This window comes from Chiloscyllium plagiosum, unplaced genomic scaffold (genome assembly GCF_037043375.1).
Source record: "Chiloscyllium plagiosum isolate Xiang-an unplaced genomic scaffold, Cpla_swu_hap1 HiC_scaffold_4, whole genome shotgun sequence".
NCBI classification, from domain to species: Eukaryota; Metazoa; Chordata; class Chondrichthyes; order Orectolobiformes; family Hemiscylliidae; genus Chiloscyllium; species Chiloscyllium plagiosum.
Window position 1 is genome coordinate 133,669,189 of NW_028270142.1, and position 5,515 is coordinate 133,674,703.

The 5,515-nt window shown below is 45.3% G+C and overlaps 1 pseudogene; it reads right to left on the reverse strand.

Moving 5' to 3' along the window:
* Positions 1–1,225: 1,225 nt before the first annotated feature.
* Positions 1,226–3,215, reverse strand: LOC122549534 (T-complex protein 1 subunit zeta pseudogene; annotated as a pseudogene).
* Between the last annotated feature and the right edge of the window lie 2,300 nt (positions 3,216–5,515).

A 5,515-nucleotide genomic window follows, 5' to 3' on the forward strand; every position in this document is an offset into this window, starting at 1 on the left:
AGTTTCTGTGCAAAAACATTGACCCTCATGTCCCTTTAAAATCTTTCTCCTCTCATCTTAAAGATATGCCCCCTCGTTTTCAACTCCTCGCCCTGAGGAAAACACCTTTGCTATTCACCTTATCAATATACTCATGACCTTATAAACGTCTTTAAGGTCACCCCTCAACTTCCTACGCTCCAGTGAAAGAAATTCCAGCCTACCTAGCCTCTCCTTGTAATTCAAACTGCCCAATTTCAGCAATATTCTGGCCAATCTTTTCTGAACCCTCTCCAATCCTTTCTGTTGCAGTATACCCAGAACTGTACACAGTGTGTGTATCCTGCAAATTTTCATCAATGTTTCTAAACTGAAGGCACCATCAATCTATCTTCCTGCAGAAGATGTTCCAATAAGTGCATTCTGGGAGGTGGCACCGTTAAATGCCGGAGAACCAAGACCTGCCATTGGCTGCTGGAGTACGGCATTATTTGCAGGACTATTTTCTTGAAATTTTGTCCCAACAAATGATTCCACTATTATGCAAATGACATTGCAAGTTGAATAACTCAATGGTTTGCCAGCTTTATTTCACTTCCTAAAAAAATACAGGTATCATCTTGAATCCAATTGTTATGGACCAGACCAAACCCTTAAAATATACTAAGATTGCCTAGATCATAACATTTTGTTATTTTAAAGGTAAATGTAAGGCAGTGCATTCCATATGCATTTGATTGGTCTAACTAGTCAATGGTAAGCAAAACACACCACAGTTAAAATACAGACAAAATTAAGGAAAAGAATTGGCTTAACTGTAACTCTATCAAAATGCTTAACAAAATATATATAAATTACTAATAGTTAATTGTTCTAATATAGTAACATAGCCTTGGCAAAGGCAAATTCAATAAAATAGATTGTCTCACATGCAATTCCAGCAGCATGAATATAACCTCAGCTTTTAGCTGTAGCAGAGAGAGGAAGCTGGGTGTGAAAGCTTTTATTCAAGATGGCAGAAACTGTAGAAAAGCTAAAATTAAAAATCCTGGTTCTCTGGGAGCTTGACCCCACAGATTCAAACTGCTTCTATTGTTCCAACTTTAAAAAATAAACCAAGGCCTCACAAGCTGTTTACTTTCTTGGCTTGGAGCAGACTGCTCTATACCTCTGTCTCAACCCGAATGATTCCTTCCTGAGACTGTGGTGAAATAACACAGAAGAATAAAGCTTTCGGACAACAATGGCAAATTGACAATATTTATTCAATCATAGTATTTTGGTTTTACAGAGTCACTTATTCTTTGCAAAATAATGGTATGTTATGTATCTACCATTCATCACATTCTGTACATTTTAAATTTGATTTCTATTTCCTATATCACCTCATTTGGTTTGTTTCCTAATATCTCTGATCTGCATTCTTATTAACAATCAATTCAGTCACAAAACTGATGAGAGTTTGATAATCCAGTCAGACGCAATCACTTTTTGTCTGAAATCATTCCTGTTCCGACAATCTCATCTACCAATAAGAGGTTGCTTGCCACTGCAGTGCAAGTATGTATCAGCTGATGCTTGACACAAGCGCTGTCCCATATAGGAGTCTCCCAGTCATTAATTAGCTCACCACTGGACAAATCTATGCGCACAGGAAGGGTAGTCTCACGTTCTCTGCTCAGGGCATTCGACACAATCTCTTGAGGATCATACCCGGCATTCTGGGCCAGTGTTTTTGGGATAATCAGAATGGCATCAGCAAAAGCCTGAAATCCAAACCGTGCATGACCTTTGACTTTACCTTTACGGTAGTCTAGTAACTGGCTTCCGATGCGAATTTCAACAGCCCCACCCCCCGGCATGGCAGCACCATCCTCAATGGTACACTTCACAGCTCGCATGCCATCCCGAATGGCATCTTTGATCAGGGTCATGGTGTGTTTGTTGGGTCCTTTAATGAGCAGGGTGACAGACTGGGGATTATCACATTTCTCAATGAAAGTGTACTTGCGGTCTCCCAGCGTCTGCTCATAGACCAGCCCTGCATGGCCCAGATATTCCTCAGTCAGCTCCTCCACGGAGTTCACTGCCAAGCCCCCACATGCCAGGGGCAGCCTCTCCAGATTCCTCCTCTTGGCTCTTCTCAGCGCTACAATCCCCTCCTTCACAAACAGCTCAAGGGAGAGGGGGTCGATGCCCTTCTGGTTGACCACAACAAACCCTTTGTCAGAGTCGCCGCACACCTTTCTCTTCAGCGCTATGATCGCTCGGACTCTCTCCTCGATGAACTGTCGCTCCGCCTTCACCAACCTCTCCCTTTCCTCGACACTCTTGTAAAAGAAGCCGGAGTTCACCTCGGTTTTCTCATATTCCAGAGACACGTTCAGGGTGAGGATGTAAGCATTCTCCACTCGCTTCTTCATATCCGGGTGGCGAGCACCATGGTCTAGAACCAAGCCTTTGATGAGGACGGTGTCACACTCAGTCTGCTGTTGCATCTCCATGATTTCCACCAGGTTCAGGTCAATGGGCTGTCTGTGCTGATAAACACAGTGCACTGCCTCCACCACCAGGTCCGCCAGCAAATCTGCCAACTCTGAGTGAACCTTGGTCCCCAGTGAGGTCCGGGCAACCTTCTGCCTGATGAAACCATCGTCGTCTTCCCAGAGTTCGTCCAGGCAGGAGATGGCTTCTTCTTTGGCTAACTCCAATCCTTCGACGATGACCCGGGGATGGACCCCCTCGGAAATGTAGCGGTGGGCCTGTTTCAAAATCTCCCCAATGATGAGCACAGCTGAGGTGGTCCCATCTCCCACCGCCTCGTCCATAGCAGCCACTGCCTTGGCAATGAAGGAGGCAGTGGGATGTTGGAGCTGCATCTCCCTCAGTAGCACGCCACCATCTTTGGTCAGCCTGATGTCCCCAGCGCCAGAAACTAACATTTTCATGGTGCCTTTGGGTCCCAAGTTGCTTCTGAGCAGCTCCTGCAGCGCTCGGGCTGCACACACGTTAATACTGAGAGCTGTTTCTGCTTTCCTTTTCAGAGCCATGCCTCAGTACAGCGCTCACTGACTCGGGCCTGAAAGGACAAGGCGTCTGGGCAAGTTCCAGACTGAGCCCCGCTGCCTTGGTTAGCTTTCAGGGAGAGTCCTGGGAGCGCCCGCAGCAGCTGCAGCCCTTATATCATTTCCTGCTTTTAATCCGATCCTGTTCTGGAACCGATCATTGCGACACGTCAACTGTTGCTGCAAATCCGGCACCAAGTGCACACGCGTTCACACTTTGAACTCCCCAAGTATGACGAATCAATTGTAGAAAAAATATTGCATTCCGGCTGAAGACGGAGCCGCCCAAGTCAAGTTGAACCCTCTGCTCGCGAGCATTATTGATGTGTAGGTAAAATGTCTCTTTTTAAAATAACGACAGCACTTCAACGTTGCACAAATCAATACCATTAAACTCGACAATCTGTTGATGTTCGGTATAACCCTTTCTGTGTGTCTACAAACCGCACCATCTCTCTTTTCCTTTCTACAAACCCACTAACTCTCTCTATAAACCCCACACTCTCTATCCCTCTCTTTCTATGAACCCCACCATCTCTCTCTCTTTCTATAAACCCCACTATCTCTCTCTCTTTCTATAAACCCCACTATCTCTCTCTTTCAATAAACCCCACTCTCTCTCTCTAAACCTCACACTCTCTCTTTCTATAAACCCCACTCTCTCTCTCTTTCTATAAACCCCACTGTTAGAAACGAAAATCGCTTCTCAATAATCGCTCTAGACAAATTCAGGAAAACAAAGTTTTATTAGCAAGTCTGCAGAGTCGGGCACCCTTAAAGAAAAGGCGCGCTGAGGCTTACAAAGTCTCCCATTATATACAGTACAAGTCCCTCCCCTCCTTGGTTCTAACAAGCCATGAGATTCACATTCTTAAAAACATCATTATTCTTCAATTCGCACCCTTATCACAAAGTCTGCAACAAATGTTTTCAGAGTCTCTAAAGTTGTTGTTTTTCTCACCCTGTAGTCTTATCAGTCAAAGACTTATTCTTCTCTGTCTGTGCTAGCAGTCTTATCAGTCAAGGACTCATCCTTCCCTGCCTGTGTTAGTGGCTTCATCAATCAAGAGCCTGCTTGTTTTTACTCTGTTCACAAATTGTCAGCATTCTGCACAATTTAAACTATTCTACTTTTGAGTATATAAAATGGTTGTTAGAAAAGAAACAAAAGTTTTGTCTTTTATTATAGATCAGTCTGTGGTCCAGGCACATCTTAAAGTTTAAACCGAAATTACCTCTCACAATTCCACCCTTTTCTTTCTTTAAGATGTGCGTGACCAAGATAAGCCCCCCCCTTCCCTCAAGGGCCCGGGAAATCCTTGGTCTTTCGCAGCAACATCACTTGAAGTTCCCGCGTCCCATGCTGTGGAACCACCACTGCCTGGAGTCGGGAAATATTTTTCTGAATTAAAAACTGAATACAAGGAATTAGGCAGGGTGTTACGAGAAGAAGAATCATGCCTCCCCCAACCACCAGCAACTGCTAACATTTAAAACAGTGGCTATTCTAGAGGTGAGATCAATAAACAGGTTTTGTGTAACATCAGGGAGTTCAATCTGTCCTTCTACCTCTTCGTATACAGATGGCACTTTAGGGAGCACGACCGTTCCCTGACGGTCTTGCTCTTTCCCCAACCCCGGATCTTGGTCTCCTTGACTCTGTCAACCTGCTCCCTGAGCAACACGGAGGATAGGTCCCACCTCCCAGTTTTGCTAATACACACCCAGCGGTCATTTATAGGGCATCCATGGATTTTGCCACCGTATCCTTTATTATATATCTGATAATAGGGTCTCCCATCCTCCCAACATTCATGGCGTGCACTCACATCGTAACACCTATCGTCCACATAGGAATGGGACACAAATGATCCCGAATAGATTCGAATCCCAAGTCTTACTGTAGTTCGACATTTGTCACATCTCCCCTCACCCTCCCCCACATACAGGAGTAAACTGATCAATATCCCCACCAATACAGTCCAAGTAGAGTTCATTATTGCTGTCTTTTCAGTTTTACCGACAACGGCTTGTCCCCTTGCTCGCATGTCCAAGTGCTTTCTTCTTCAGGCGGAACAGGCCCCTTTATCCTTGATGCGTGGACCCACCCTTTTTCTTTCGTCCGAACAGCTGCTTCAGTTGTTAACAGAACCAGGAACGGTCCTTCCCACCGCGGCTGGAGCTTTTCGGCCTTCCAGGTCTTAACAAGTATCCAATCTCCGGGCTCCACCTTATGCAGGAGGAAGTCAAGCGGCGGAGTCTGAGCCAGGAGACCTTTCCTCCGGAGTTCTGCAAAAGAACGGGATAAGGCCAGTAAATAGGTTCGGATAAATACATCCCCCCCTTGTAGAGTGGGACATCCATCAACCTTACTCCAATACGGTAATCCGAACAGCATTTCATAGGGGGAAACCCCGACATCTCGGCGAGGTGCCGTATGTATCCTCAATAGGGCAATGGGCAGGCACTTT